The sequence below is a fragment of the Anser cygnoides genome, chromosome 19 (genome assembly GCF_040182565.1).
Source record: "Anser cygnoides isolate HZ-2024a breed goose chromosome 19, Taihu_goose_T2T_genome, whole genome shotgun sequence".
In the NCBI taxonomy this organism is placed as follows: domain Eukaryota; kingdom Metazoa; phylum Chordata; class Aves; order Anseriformes; family Anatidae; genus Anser; species Anser cygnoides.
In genome coordinates, this window is record NC_089891.1 from 3291498 (window position 1) to 3308427 (window position 16930).

Here is a 16930-nt window from a genome sequence, read left to right on the forward strand (position 1 = left end):
AGCTAAACACGCACCTTACAAGCAAATGTAAAATATCCTTTTTATTTTTAAATGCTGATCCTGCAGAGATAGGATCCTTCTCAAAATAGAGCCCCAGTCCTGGAGCAATTCAGTCTTTGGTATTCGGGCAAGAATACCCCAGCATCGCCCAAGTAACAACTACAGGACTGGGCTCCAGATGTTTTGACTTCCCTGGCAGACTGATGTCACTGGCACGCTAAAACAAGGGGTTGAGTTCCTTTCCTCACCACAACCTCCCCTCACCGAATTTGAAGGTTTATTTGTTCTAAGATAAAGCACGGTGACACATTAAAGATGCCCCCATTTTTCCTCTTAGATCAGCTTGACATCTGGTTCAAAAATGTTATGAAACACTCTCTGAACCTGCTGTGGAATTGGATATTATGGTATTTCACCAAGACGTGGTTCAAGCGAACTTTCACCTCCAAGTGGAAGTTTGAGTGTTGAAAGTGAAAACAGACCATTGAGAGCCTTTCACTGGGACAGACCTCTCAGTGACACTGGATGTAGGGAAATAATTGCAGATGGTATTGTTGTGGGGGAAATATCACCTGCCATGAAATTTCACCCCGAGTGAACATTCAGTTGTTATAAGATCATATCGTTGCGCTGCTCCATTGTAACACATTCAGGCTGCAGACTTGAGCAAGGTCATTCCACAGGAAACCTGCACACAACAGGGTTTTGTTCATCATGGTTAATGATACCAGAATGGGAGGGGGGGAAAGCTTATCAAAATATTTTCGCAACAGATAGCACAGCCTTCAATGAACGGGATTGCTCTTCTCATACCCATTTTCATGAACGAATTTCATGTTTCCAATGGAGAATCAAAAGCAGCACAAATGTACAGTTCAATATAGGTAGGAGAGAGGGATTTTTTTTTTAGACAATGTAAAAACTTTGTATATAATATAAAAAAGAGAAAGCTTGTCATCTTCACTGAATTTCACACACACAACCACCTAACAACTTCTATGTTCCTTGCAAAAATGCTCACTCACAAAGCCCCTGGCCGACACGAGATTTCTGCCTCTTCCTCTGAGAAAAGGACTCCAGAAGGGATTTCATCCCTACAGATGTGTTACAACAGAGGAGCGATGCGCACAAAAACCGTGTAGGTCTGAGCTCTGCAACCTGCTGCCTTTGCAGACTTCAGGGCACTGAGAAGAAGTCCTGGCATAACGACCGCTTCCCCCTCAGGTAAGGAAGCAACTTGACATGGGAAAACCACTACAGGGGAAAATTAGAACCAGGCCATCCTCTACGCATTGCTTCTGCTATATGTGCACTTACAAGTCCTATTTCCATAACCCCAAATATTGAAGCCATCTGCTTTCCAGGTGCTGGAGGTGGAAGCCCTGAGACAGCAGTCACAGAGGTGCTGCGATCGGCATCCCCTCCCAGGGCATGCCCAGGGCTGGACGAGCAGGTCCAGCAGCAGTTACCTGACCTGTGCCGTCAGTGAGGACCCAGAGCCACGCACGTGGAGCGGGAAGACGCTGGGAGCACTGGCCGGGGTCTGCACAAGGAGCAGAGGGAAATCGCAGCCCAGGGTGAGCGCAGAACACGGGGTGCCACCAGCCTCGCCCATGGTCAAAGCTGCTGCATGCAAACTCCGTTCACTTCTGTTGTGTTCCCCACTTCAGCCTGTTCAAGTCCCTGCAAACGCAGCCACTAAATCTTCCTTCAGTTTTTTGTGTAAAAAAGCTTTTCCTTTTTGAACAGCCTAACTAGTAATCCCCCCCAAAAATCCAGACTTTTAAGTGTTTTACAACCTGTTAACAGCTAAAGAAACAGCCCAAAACAATGTCGCCATAAATGCAGACAATGGTGCTTTTAATTAAGATTCACAACTTAGGGTTTTTTTTTTATTGAAGGCAGTGAAAACATAATGGGTTCATTCACTGCAGGAGGGAGCTGAACCTCTGCTGCCTCCATCCCCGAACCTCCCCAGGACAGTAAGGGCACCGCTCGCTCCCAGCCCACGGCATCACACAGCCCTGCGGCAGGGAGGGGAGAAGCCCTGCGTGGCCTTGGATGAGCCAGCAACGGAGCAAAGGGACACCGGGAAACATTCTGTGACTTTACCATTGTCCCTACATCCTAGTCCATGGGAAACCTTGCTCAGCGTGGAAGTGTGAGAAATACACAGGTGCCCCCAAAGGGGCTGTAACTGGGCTAACATCGCCGCCGCCAGGCCCCGTCTGCACCTTTGAAACGAGCAGGCACCCAGGGCACGTCCCTCGGGGACAGCAGCACACAAGAAAACAGTGGGAAAGCAGAGCAGTGCCCCTCCCTCTCGCTCACCCTCACCGGGGAGCCGTTAAACGCCTCTTGCTGCTGCTTTTTTAATTTCTGGGTGATATAATGGCCTCACGAGGAGATGGCTGCAGGGAGGCACCTCCATGAAATCGCATTGGGTCTCCGCTCCAGCGCTTCAGCTCAGCCACGCAAACACCCTGCCACTGCCCCGCCAGTGCCCCCAGGTCCCCAGGAGATGGAACACCCTCAGAGCAGTCCCCGAGCCAGCATGGTAGAGATGCCAAACAAGAAGCTGGAGAACAAGTGAGCTAACATGGGGCTTACACAAGCTTCCTAAACTTCGGATGGTCTCAGGCCTACCGAAGGCTGTCTGCAGGCTCAGCTTACCAAATACTGAGACCGGAGGCTCCTTGGCCTCTCTGAGCTCTTTCCAGGACTAAAGCAACCATGACAGCTTGATGCAGTGACCTCTGCAGTTGCATGTCACTGCCTTTATGGGGACTGGCATCTTTTCTTAATGTAGTGAGGTTGTAACCATATGGCCTCGAGACAAGCAAGGCAAGCAGCATCTCTGCAGGAGGGTTCGCATGTATGAAAACTTGGTTGCATTCTCCAGCCCCGTCAGCTGGACAAACACAGCATTACCTGTGTCTCCAGCCTGAGCTCAGCCTCACCAGTAGGTCAGGAGGCTTCTTCCTGCCTACCTCCTTCTCTATCCTCTTCCTGTAGTGGCTGGAGAACATCTCTCTGCATGGCGTGGTCATGCAGAAAGAAAGGGTTTTCCAATAGGAAACAATCTTCTGCAGCCAAAAACCCATAAACGAGTCTGTGCATGACATGTGTCCCAAGAAGCCTTGGAAAACCAGCATTTACAGGAGCACGTTCCTCAGACAGCATCCTGCTTGAGACAGCGGGTTTCTAGAGTTTAAACACATGAGCAACAGAGCTGGAACCGTGACTTCCCAGAGAAGACTGTAACGGACCAAAAAATTCCCCTGAGCTCAGGAGAGCGGGATCTGTAGTAGCGAATGGTTTGACTGTTCCTCTGATATGGAAATGCAGCTGTCTGGTGGTAACCTACTGCTCCATTTCCACTATTTGCCATGATCAAGTATTTGAAAGCAGTGTTTCAGGAGCCTTTTTAGCCACCTATGCACCAGCAATCTGCACACCTCTCAATTTCTAACCAGAGCAAAGGGAACTGCCAACCACAGAAGATACACAGAACATGGGCAAATCCTAAAAGCTGCTTGTAAGAAGTTGGAACCTGTGTCATCATCACAGTCACAGAGCCTTCTTCCTTGGAAAAGCCAGCACAATGCCATCAGATTTATGTTGCATTTTATCAGAGCTAAACAACTTGGAGGAGCAGAAAGGAAAAAAGAAAGACTTGGTGCATGAGCCTCCTGCAGGTGTGATTTGTGCCTAGGACGCCAAGCAAGAGGCACATGGGTTTGCTGTGTTACGTAGCCAAGGCAAACAAGACACAGCAAGATCCAGTTGTGGCCCCCTCAGGATCCATAAAGCCGCCTCTGGGAGCTGTGGGGGGCACGTTAGTCCTAATTGTGTCTTGTTTAACTTGGCTCTTTGAACAGCAAAGCTTTCGCTGCCTTGGCTAGAGTCACCAATCTCACACCTTGGTGGGACTTACCTCTCTTCTTGGATTGGCAATTAAAAAAAAAATCCCTGATGTTGATACATGCTAAATGTTTTTGATCAAAACCCACTTATTTTTTACAAGAAATAGTTTGGATGGCGTGCTGAGAACCTCTGTCCAATGCATCAGGGAGAAGCAGACGCTACTCACCGAGGGAGAGTTCCTCCCTTTCATACTCCTTCAAGTTCTCACTGGTTGCCATCACCTTTCCCTGGATTTTCCCCTCCTAACTGGCAGGAGAACAGACTACACAAAGCAGAGGTTCAGAGGTGATGTACACCACTCCACAAATACAAGTATAAACCCCAACTGCCTCATTCCTCGCTGCAGCCACTGATACACACACAGTGAGCTGAGGAGAGCCCTTCTGAGGAAGAAACACCCAACACACAGTTGGGGCTACTCTGGTGACTTCCAAGGGCTGTAGGAAGTGCACGACTGCTCCTGTATGGCATTTTCCATGTAGGCGTAGCCCTGCACTACAAACCGCACTCCATACACAGACTCATCTCGAGCCCAGGAGGATAAACCCTGCAGGAGAGCCCCATCCCACCTCCTCACCACCACCCATGTCAGTAAGCCTACAGATGCTGAAGCCTCAGAGCAGGCAGCCCCTGCAGCAGCCTGGGAGCTCTGTGAAAGAGCGTGAAAACTCCTGGCACCGGATGTCTTTCTGATCAAGCTCAGCCTCTGGTCTCCCTCTGCACTTCTTGTTTTGGCCCAGTGAGCGCTGTTTGCTCACACAGAACTGGTCCAAGCTTGAGGAACGGAGGATGAGGTGCAATACTGTCACACTTCCAAGAAGTCTGAGGCATTTGTTAGGTGGGTACCAAGATGTAGGAAACTGAGGTGGAAAAGACACCAGGAGTTGTGTCCTTCTTCTCATAAACTTAATGGCAAAACCACAAAGCTCAAAGAAGCTGACTTGCCAGCATCCTCAGGGCAGGACAGCCCTTGCTGGCCCACACCACCAGGTCTGCTTCCTCTGTAAATGCCTCCAGTGTCACTGCCCACCCCGCTTCTCAGCAGGCAGGGGATGGGGATCTGATAGGGATCTTGCCTCAGCACAGCACCTCATCTACATTTTGTGCTACTCTTGGGAAAGTTGATGCTGATTTGATGGCCTTTAGGTCTGCTTTGACTCTTCTCCCCAGCCCTAACTGGCTGTGTAACCCCATTCCCCCCCTCACCTGCGGGTTGCCCCAGCAGACAAAAAGAAAAGGCAACCGGATAAATCAGCAGCACACCTTGTCCAGTTGCTCCCATCGTAACCACATCCAGATGCTTCACTGGAAGCTACAAGGAAGCCTGTTGGGGATAGTTATCAAATTTAAAACATATCCGCTCCTCTACCTCTTATCAAGCTGTAGTATTTCCCCTTTTAGCCTCAAATACAAACATAATTCACAATACACAGCCTTTATCCAAAATAGCAGGGAAGACAGTTGAATATTTGCAGTGCAGACTAGCCCAGGCATGACACAAACTCAGGGTCAAAACGCAAGAAAACCTGCGGCATGAAAGAACGCAGCTCCCTGCCATGCACACACAATAACCCTGCTTCTAACCTCGCCCAGCATCCATACAGCTGCTCCACTGGGAGCTTTTCTTTTTGGAAAGTTTGCAAGCAGAACTGCACGTGGGGTTCCCCGACCGCGTAGCCACCGTGTACCTTGACACCAGTGCTTCCTTACCCCCTGCTGGTGACAGCCTGCACGGTACATCTCCTGTTATGTTCATGCCTTGAGGGCATCTGGATGATTCACATGGACAGTTTGTTCTTACTTACCTGACAGCAAGTGAGCCTCCAATTTATAGCAAAATTTCCTCATCGTAACCCATAAATTCACCACCTTACACTTAAACGTAAAATCACTCCTATCGTACAGCTTCTCCAGTTCTCCTCCTACTGATGCCTCCCAGCAGTGCATCAGCAGCACGTGCCTACTCTAAAATGGCAATATTTAACAAAGTAGCCATAAGACCACTCTCTGTAGGACACCACCTCAATATCTTTGGTCCTGACAGCTCTTCTATCAAGATCTGTCATGTGTCCTTTAAGCAGTTTCCTTTAGACCAACACAAAAACCTTCTCTTAATGCCTATCTTCTACAGCTAAGCTAGTGATTGCCTGGGGTGCTACTTCCCCATCTCCAAACAAAAAAGGCAGATAGCTTACAGAGTAATAACGTTTAACCAATCAACACACCTAAATTGAAGTTGTACCCCATCCCACTTTCTCTACCCTGTGTCATTAATGATCTTTTCCCCAAGATTCATTGTAAGGTTTTCCTGCTGTTCAGGTCAAATTCAAAGGTCTGTAGCTACCCATTACCACTAAGGCTTTTGTTACGGTCGCTATAAAAACACAATTAAAGCTGGATTACAGCACGCTTATGCGGAACAGTATCTTAATCCACAAATGGTCCTGTGGAAGCCACATTTGGAGTCAGACCCTAGCTGGTGCAAATCAGAAAACTGGAATCGAGCCCAGAGGAGATTAATACAACAATACCTCCCTAATTCACGCTGAGGGTGAGGAAACCACATCGACTATTTCAGACTGAAGTGAGTAAGTTAACTACAAATAAACGCAGCACAGAACGCTCTCCTTTTGAATTTCAAATAGCTATCTCTGAGCAAGTATCATGGTGCACTGAAACGAGAGGAGCATGCTATATATAGCTAATGAAATCTTGCTAACATTAGACATGGCTATAGCATCTGTTACTAAATCTTTGCTGAGGAGGGTAGATAGACCACGAGGTTTCTAGAGAGCTTATAAGAAAAGCGATTTATTGAAGGGAAGCTTTGTTAGCTTCTATTGTACATAAATACAACATTAAATTGAGGCTTAATATTTACTGCTGTGTCATCTCAGTAGGCAATTATCATCAGTGCTTGAGGCTGGATCCTCAAGTGATGTAAAATACCAGAGCACCGGTGATTTCACTGACTGCCGTTATTACTCTTTAGCCAATTTTCAATCAACAAAAAGGAAATTATGCCCGAGGCATGGCTGCAAGGCTCTGACCTGCTCTCATGAACTCAATCTGCATCTACAGGATGGGCCTGTTCTAGGAGATTTTCACCTTAAAAACACTTCAGCATCTCCAGAGCACTGAGCAGCATCCCCAGGGCCAGTTTGCAGGAGCATCTCACCACACATGACCTAAAGCAAAGCCCTGCAGGCAGAGCAGAAAATACCCCGCGGCAGGGCTGTAACTCTCCCACAGAAAGACTGACAGCTTTTCTTGAGCTCTGGGCTCCTCCAGACCAAGCACACAGGGAAAACAGACAGGTTGTGCTCCCCTGTGAGCACTAGGGATCTGCTGCTGTGGTGCTAGTGTCACTTGGCTCTCCAGACCCTGCTGAGGACCTCACTCAGGTATGAACCTTGGCCACTATTCAATACTAAACCCCTGTCCTCTGCAACCCTGCCAGCCCCAGGCAGGCTCAGCCTCCCACCCTGCTTGGGTTCACTTCCAGGGATGCTCGCCTCCCCAACGGGCAGGGAGAGGATGAAGATGTTTTGCCCCAAGAAGGACCTTGGCCAGCCCTGCAGCAACAGCAGGTACCTACCAGCAGGCTCTGACATCCCAGCACCTGGGCACTTTGCTACGCACCTGAGCCCTCTCCATATCTGTAAATCCATTGCACAACATCAGGAGAAGATAAAGAAAGAGGAAAGCAAGGTGAGAGAAAACAGAAGTCCTCAAGGACAGATGCTTTTTAAACTAATGAGTAGCAGGTGCCTTTGAACATTTATCTTAAAAGGGACCAATTACTGTACTGCACCTCTTTTCCTTTCTCCACAAAGCAGGGGCGAACAGCAGTGTGAAGGGGACTGGAGATCACTGGCACAGCTCTCTGGAAGATTAGTGTTTGGCCTGCAAACCCCAGAGGTCACAGGACACGTCCAAGTGGCCTCCCTCCCAGGTGGAACTTTTGGCACCCTCCTGCTGCTTAAACCCACCCCTGGCCCCGTGAACCATCAGTGCTGTGAAACGGGAGGAGAGCAGCCTCACACCCACAGGGCACAAATAACATCTTCAGCAGCAGAGCAAGGGATGGCCAGCACAGAGCAGACTGCCACAGATCACCCGCCCTGCACGCTGGGCTTTGGGACCTGTTCGCCCTGCAGCTCCCAGCCGGGCTCTGGGCCGCGCCGTGGTGCTGGCCAGGCAGCCCTGGCAGCAGGTTGTGTTGTACCCTACAGCAGCACCACTTCCAGCACCCCCACCAGCACCCCCGCACAGCCCCAGCCTGCTCCACGGGACACTCTGCTCCCCAGCACGGCCTCACACCGCCCTGTACAAGGGCACTGTTAATGCCTGTGGTGTTCACCACCAGCTGCCGTAGTCAGGAGACGCTCAACCCCTGCTCATTTTCCCCGTCCTGAAGGCCCCCAGTAACAGTTCCTGCAATGATAAAGCCCTCAAGCATCAAAGTTTCCAAACATAAGCACAAGGGCCTAGGTCCAGAAGCCAAGAGAGCTCAGGCCAAAACCGACCTACAAAGTTTCATTCAATAAATCTCCCCTGAGAAGCCCCAAAGCCAGAGAGCTGCCAGAGCGCTGCAGGGCTCCACCACCACAGGAGCAAGTCCACTACAGCCCTGCTGAGCACCCCTCAGTCCTGGTGCAAACCCAGAGCAAGGGCCAGCCCAGGAGGGCAAAGGCACAGAGAGGAGCCTTCCTCAGCACCGCAGCATCAGGACCAGCACCGCATCACCCCAGGACACGATGCTCTGAGCTTGCATCCTTTTGGGGATGGAGAGAGAGGTTGTAAGACAACGCAGAGCAGAGCTGAAGGCCGGGAGATCCGGCACCTCGCGCTATCCCAGCACAAAGCAGCATGAGCGACCTGCCAGCAGGGACCAGCCAGTCCCCCCTACCACAAAGCATTATCTTTGTGCAGCTACAAGCATTAGCTCAAACCACAGATTTCTTCTCTGGGGCTGATTCTTGCCCTGTGAAGCCTTATACAAGAGAAGCCAGAAACCTGAGGCCACAGGTAGGTGGCTGTGTCCGCCCAGGCATAAAGCCAGCAGTGGTATTCACTTAAATGCAGGAGCCCACTGGAAAATATCTAGTCCCTGACAGCATTCTCTAGGTACCTAACTATCTTTCATCATCGTGGTGTTGAGCAATAACAGTCAATAACTTGCCGGCATCTTGGAGAATATCCATCTGCACTTTGCTTTCCAGCGACTTATAAAATTTCTGCCTCGCAGGACCCCATCCGATTCTCCCTTCAATTTCACACTTAATTAAGTCCCCGGATCAAGTCTCAGGATGGATTGCTCACTAGACCAGCAGCCAGAATTGATGTCGTATCGAGATGATGGGAGTGAGGAAAAAAAGAGCAGAAGCGATAACGAGAGAGGGAGAGAGAAGAGGGAAAGCTGCTTTTATTTCAGGGTTAAAAGCTTAATCTTCTACTAAAACGGTATCACATGAGAGGGAAAGAGTCTCTTATCCATGTGATACTGCTGACCCAGGCTTGGTTTAGAAGCTGTAATATCATTCCAGGAGAAAATTATGTCTGCAAGTAACTTTTCTTCAGGGACAATTAAAAGGAAACAGGGCTTGGAGAAGACAGCACGGGACAGAGAAGGAGGGCCGAACAGTGCTCACTTGGGAAGGAGACACACTGAGCCTCTGATGAGGAACACTGCATAACCAGACATGGGTAATGGCACAGCCTACAAGGGCTCAGTATGATGAAGTGCTCAAAAGCTTGGGTGTTTCTCTGAACTTTCTCCAAGCTCCTCAATTCAGGCTGAACAGGGCTACAGACCTCAGGAGTTAAACCCTTCTCGGGAGATTTCTGGAAGTTCCTGTTCTGCTTGGAAGTATCACAAGAGGGCTTAGTTTTATTGCTGCTATTTGGCGTTGCAATTTCCAGTATGGTCAAACCCAGGAAGGCCAAAGGCAATGAAAGAGTAGAGCTAACAACATTTTTTGAACATTGTAAAAGGCTGAATTCAGGCTCACACTAAGCGAGTCAGGTCAGCCTCATGGGCTCATACAAGTAGGTTTTCATAGCAAGAAAACTTTCATACTAAGAAGTCCTCTCTTACCTGCAATTCTGGTAAATAAGCGATCTTCCAGCCTCTCTCAAAGATTCTGATACCTTGCTACTGGGTGAGGAAGCAAGAGAGCATCATATGGGTTCTCAAAGTCCTTCGTTCGTTGTGTACACAAACTTCTCTACATAGCATCTGTCTGGGAAAATTTAGCATCAGGCCATCATTTTCCTTCACGTTAATTGGAACAAAGAACTGAAATATCCAACTGAAGAAATTCTTCTGCTAACACTTCACAACCACCCCCTGCATTTCATTTCTCATCTCCCCTTTAACATGCTAGATAACATAGATGGGACAGCTCATGCTAGATGCTGCAAACACTATCCCTGCCCATTACACATCACCTGCTTTTTCACCATTTGTGGTTTTGTTTTCTTCACCTATTGCAACGTCACATCAGTGAATTTAGAGTCCTCTGGCACAAAAGGGTTGCTGGTTTGACACACAGCCAGAGCACATTCCTGGCCTCAAAATAAGGCTCTCGTACTAGCCACCTGTCCAGAAAAGTGAAAAAAAATCTTATTCATTAAAAGTAATGAGGTGGATTTAAGCTAGCCACCTGCCCTAAAGCTATAAAGGGGCTTTCGGTTTGGTATTTCTAAATTAACAAGCAGAGAAAGAGAAGATAGATTAGAAACTGTTAATGACAAATGTGGCCCTTCAAACAGGTTTTGGTAGCGAGCCTCTGCAGTTGCATCATTTCTGTCTGGTCCTGCTGTTACTTGTCCGTCCCTCACCATGCAGGGAGGTGATCTCCCTGCGTACCTGTGGGGTTAACCCACGGCCTTCCCAATTCGGCCACCATGAGGCACACACCATCCATCCATCCCACCAACACCTGGGTACCCAGAAATCTAACACTGCCAAAGCACAGAGGGTTTCCAATACAAGAATGCTGTGATATCTGTGAAGTATCCGTGAAGTACTGACAGCAAAGTATGTATCCAAACCCAGAAACCCACAGGACCCAGGAGGGCTGAAAAAGGCAGCGAAGACTTACTGATATTCACTTTAAAAATTAAAGTTTTGTTTTCTTGGTTTCAAAGCAAACACAAAGAACAATCGACATCTAAAACACGAGCAGCAGAATCCACTGTTTTAGTGTAAATTCTGTCGATTCCAAAGAATCTTAATTCTCCTCTTTACTAACCCAAGGTGGCAGAGTGACACACGGGTGGTCAGGGGAAGCAGGTGCAGCCTCCCTGCTCCCTCCTTTGTTCAGCTGTCCCCAGCCCAGCCACACCTACCTCCCAGGGACAGGCCCGCTCAGCTGGAGATGCACAGGCCACGTACAGATGATGAGAAAATGAAAAGTTGTTCAGTTTCACCTGTGCTGGGCCAGCATCCCCAACCAACCGGTGCAGTGCCTGGGCTCCTCCGCCACGGCCCAGGCTCCTGCAGCAGCGATGCACTGGAGCTGTTTTACCACCTGTAATAAAAGCCCTAACACTGACTGCAGCTCAATCTCTGTCTTGAGGACAGGGAAGCCCACAAACACAAAGTTAAACCGTCCCCAGACTGGAGAGGATTAAAACTCCTTGCCATTCCCATAAGACAACCACCATTAGGAGTCCCCAGCACAGACCACACCCAGGACAGGATTCTAGCGTCGAGCAAACCCCATCCCGGCTATTATCCAGGAGAATTATCCAGGAGAAACGCTCAGAGCCCAGCAACACATTACTTACACAATAGCTGAAGAACACCACAGGAACCACACGCTGCTCCTGTGTTAACACCTCGCCATTTTGACTGGAAACTGTGGATAAACGCAGGTAATAACTCTGCACAAAGCCACTATAATTCCTTACAGGAGGCCTGAGCAGGAGCCTCACATCACCACGTCGGGGGCAAACGGGCACTGATCAGTGCAGCACAGGCCAGATCGCCCGATGCTGCAGCAGGAGCTCAATGCAGCATGAGGCTTCCCTACAACGTGCTGCACTTTAACTGCACTCACACATACAGGGAGCTGTGTGCTTACTATTTTATTTGCTTGCCTGTTTCTAGGGGAAAGGGGAGGCTTCCCTGCAAGCCGTCGCCTTTATCCTGACATTTGGCTTCTGTAAAAGCAATCTTGGGTTGAGCCTCAAACAATGATTCTCACCACTCTGCTTGCTCTTTTGTCTTCTTGGACACACTGGCAAATTCGCTTGAAGCTAAGGCACGAATTTAGCAGGGCACGAAGGGAGCAGTTAGTGCAGCGAGACAGCTGGAGATGGAAAGCACGCGGTGTGTTGCAGTTTTTAATTGTTTCTGCTGTCAGAAAACAGTCCAAGAACGGTAGCTCATAATATTTCCTGCACATAAAATCCTAATCATTGCCTTCATGGGATCCATCCATTGGCAAAGCAAAGATTTCCCCAATTCTATGTTAGATTTTTGGGAAGCATCCATAGGATTTTCTCTCTTCACACCTGCCTACATGGAAACCTTTCACTCTGCCATTCTGTCCTTTGTTCCCATGAAGATTTCATACTTCACACCCATCTGCCTTCAGGAGAGAAACATTTCTAAGATCTCAAGTAAGCTTTTCTTTGTTTTTAGACTGTAACGCTTTGCACTGCTACAGCGAGTCTAAGCAGGAGATACGAACATCTACTTAGCACTTGCAGAGAGCTTCACATTTTTGGTGTAAATTACTGCAAGGACACCTGCCTACATCCCTGGTTGCATACCTCTTTCTTCAGTGCAAAGCCTAATTTAAGAAAACGCTGATAAGACTTTCCAAGTTTTCTGAACAACTTGGATCCAATGCAGTCACTTCAATATTGCAGCACTCGGGGCTTGCCCTGGCTGTGGAAGAGATGGGCTGAGTCCCCTCAAGTGGAGAAATGGATAGAGGAAGCCTCTCTGAACTTCACAGATGCTGGGTATAAAAGGAAATGCTCCAATGTGGCATAAAGGCCAGGGTGAATCTACGGGGAGGCTGAGAGCAGACCATGAGCATCCATTTGCACAAGGCAGCTCTGGGCTGGAAGCCCTACACAGGATCCCTTAACCACAGGATTCCTGATCCCAGCCAGGGGACCAGAAGCACTGACCCTATTTGATATATGATTCTTCCAGTTCCAGTCAACACTCAAAGAAAAAAAAATGAAATGTCCCAGCATGCAGCCCTTTGGATAAAAAAAAGCACATCTATGACCCAGCACAGCTTATTGTCTTAGTCTCCTTTCAGCCTCAGGCAGCACCAGAGGCTGTTGCGAAGCCAAGCACAGGATCCAAAACCCCTGCACACAGTGGTGCAAGCCTGCCCTGACACAAGCAAAACTCGGGCTGGAGGTGAGAGCTGAACCACAGAGCTTAAAGCACAGGGGAGAGCTACTGCCTTCTGGTGTACTTACACAGGAGCAGCACCGATAAAATTCAGCAGAGATTGCTGCCCATAAACACAAGTGGAAGATTACAGAAATCACATCGGGGATATGATTCCAGTTGGTGTTTTGCGAGCCAGAAATCTAAGAAGAGCTAAGTATACATACCAGAATTAATTGCGGCCACAAATCCAAGCGTTTGAATTTATAAGTAGCTTTTTTGTGTTCATAGATAAAGAAGGGAGAAGTAAAATCTTTGAAGATTTCCACAGAAAATTTTACTATAAAATTCAAAAAATACAGAGCAAGTTTTGCGACTAGAATTCAATTTTTTGGATATGTGCTGACGCAAGGAACAGTAGGGATCTTTCCGTCTGTGATTTTACCCAGCCAGCCATTTTACAAAGGGAGAGGAATACTGAAGAAGGGCTGTGAACCCAGAGGATTCATAGCATTCTCCTTCACACACACCAGGAACCAGCCTCCTTTTCCCCTGAGAGGAGCACCTTTCAGCATCACAATTAAAAAGGTAAGATCTCACAGTAAGACTACTGGACACCGGCGATATCCTCCACATAAGCATTTCTTCCCATTGATGTGTCTGAATGCAAAGAAACCCACTATTTATCTCAGCACCTGGCCACCACCTCCAGGGGTAGACAGGGCCGTGGAGCTGCAGGAGGGACCCGTCAGGACCACGGGTGCCCGAGGACCGGGAAGCCAGCACGGCCAGGACTGTGGGACGCCCCCATCCCGGGCAGGCAAGGACACAAGGCCAAGAGCACTGTGCAGGAGATGCTCCTCTGACACCATCGGTGCCGCTCCACGGTGAAAAACTTTCTGCTCGGGCTCCTCCTGTTCTCCACTGCAAGTTTCCTTCCCTGCTGATGGTAACAAAGCTAACAAGAAGGCTATTCCATATTTCACAGTTCACTTTAGAGAAGTCTTTTTTTCCCCCCAGCAAGAAAAGAAAACATTCTGGGGTTTGTTTCAACACCTTGGAGGAGTGATTCAACTCCCCACATTTTCACGGTATTAGGTTTTTTGCTTCAAAAAATGTTAATCTATTTAAAAGGTCAATTTATTTTAAAAAATTCTTTATGAAAGGTTTCAGAGTGCCTTTGACACCGGATTACATCATGTTTCCTCTGACATCTGAGTCACAAAATGCTCAGAGCAGGATTTCCAAACCTTCCCTTTATTTTCTGTTCTCATGAATTCCACTCCCACTGCGATCAATAGGATTATTGCCACAGGCTTCAACAGAAGGGCTGGCAAATGCTGAACACATTTGAAGACCCTAACCTCAAAGTCAATATTTTCCAGCCAAGAAAATAGCACTCGAGTTATCAATGAATACGTCAAACAAGAGACCCACTATGAACAGAGCAGGCTGGTAAATGATCCCCAAAGAAAAAAAATAATAATCATACTATAATGTAACATGTTCCCTACAGCCTGTGGCAGTTTGTTGTGATGAAATTCGGACGGTTTAAGGTGCCTGTTAAGTGAATCAAGAATTAAAGCAGTATTTCTGAATATCTACAGAAGAATAGGGATCAACAGGACACCATAAGGTTATCTCCACCCTGTACCCCACAGCAGGATCAATCCTTCCTGCTAGATGTGCCCCAAGCCACTGTTAAACACCTTCCCATGCCTCTTCCAGTGGAACCTCTCCAGAGCTTTGCTACCATCTCAAGGGGATGTCCCTCTCCTCTCCTCACAGCCGGCAGGTATGGCTGCTCCTGCCTACAAGTCTAGGATGTCAGTTCAGAAGTCCTCCTGCTCCTCTTTTACAATAGCTTTTGCACTCATGAAGCCTGTTCCACCTGCCTCCTCTCAATCTTCTCATCTCTAAAAGAAAAACTCTTGTGTTTTGATTTATGTCCCTTTTTCTTTTTCCAGGAGTAAGGGCCCAGCTGCAGACTTCTGCAGGCCCAAACCTTTCCTGAAGTCCTGACCATCAACGCTTGCGTGGAGGTAGACTTCAGTGTTCAAAGCCAGGCAATTTCAAACTCCCAACACCAGCATTTCTCTTGATTTCCAGGGTTCATTGAGCTCAAGTCTGTGCATGACCCCTCTCACAACAATCTCAGTATCTTCTCCTTCAGTTTGAACTGTCTCAGCAAAAACGGGCCTGTTTACCCTGGAACCTGCAGTTTCATGATTTCATCTAAAATAGCGAGGACAATTCTGATGCAGTTTAAATGTTTCACATGTTTGCACAAAACTCTGGTCAGCGCAAAACCTGCCAGGCCTGGAACTACGCAGTGGCAGCGGGATCAGCAAGCCTGCAGCTTATGGCTCCGTGCTGTACGCCGTTACTTAAATGGAAGTCTCTTTCAAAAAGGCATTAAGGTTTAGGTCTTAGAGCTGAGGAGCTCTAATCCTTTCCAGTAGAGGCCAATGGTGCATGTAAGAGTATTAAACTCAGTACACATTAAATCCTAAACATTTCCAAGTTGCAAGCAGAAATAGATCACAATCAAAGCCCGCAATTCAAATATGCTTACTTAAATGAGCTCAAAATCCAGGGTCTGATTTCAGCACAGCTCTTTTCCAGAGATCATGAGTTCCAGATCTAGACTGGAGATGTTGAATAGCAACTTCAGTCCTTATCTTTAGCCCATCTGAAGATCAAAGAGAATTGGAAACAAAAGCATTCCAAGGCATTGAAGTGACACATTTGTAATGAGTTTTTTCTATTATTCCACACGGTTGGGATTTTTCAGAGGGGGCACAAAGGAAGATTTCAGCAGCCAGTTAAGAACTGAGGACGGAAAGACATTTTAATAGTAATTTCCTTCCCTTCCCTTTTCTGCTCAAAAAAAAACATTGAATAGATCCATGAAATTACAGGAGATACAAATCCTTTATCCACAGCTTGCAGTTGTTGACATGCAAGACACTTCATATGTAAATAAACTGGAGTGGGCATTTTTTTTCCTGCCAAAGCAGTACTGCACAACAGAAACAGCAGCAATGTGGCCTATGAGATGGCCTAAATTATTAATTTCTGCAACCAGATCATTCTTTTGAAACACCATCCTTGAGGTCTAACTTGGACTGGAAGCAAGGGAGAAGGTGTCGCTCCTCAGCTGTACGCAAGGCAGTGACACGGCTGAGAAGGCAACTTGACTTTAAGTCCTCTGCCATTTTGAAAGTGATGTCCCTTGATCATGAATTAACGTCAATACAGACAACAGATGAAGCAAAGAACAAATGAGCGGAAGAGCAGAGAGGGAGGGAGGGAGGGAGGGAGAGAAGGAAGCAGAGAGAAAGAAGAGGAGATTCCCCAGAGGCTTACGAGAATCACGCCAGCGAAGAGACTGTACACACAAGCCATCTCCTTCTCGAGTCTGTTTTGCCAAAAAAGACCCTGATCCCTTGAAATGTTCCTGTCTGCTGGCTCCTAGAGATAAGGAAGTGATATTTCACAGTCTGACACTAATCATATTTGGGCATATTAAGTAAGGACAGTCCAGGGGCTTTCTTTGCAGCATACATATTTCAAGTTCAAAGCAAGAGCTCGTTACTGTGCTGAAAAAATCCTCTTAACACGGAAACATGAGAC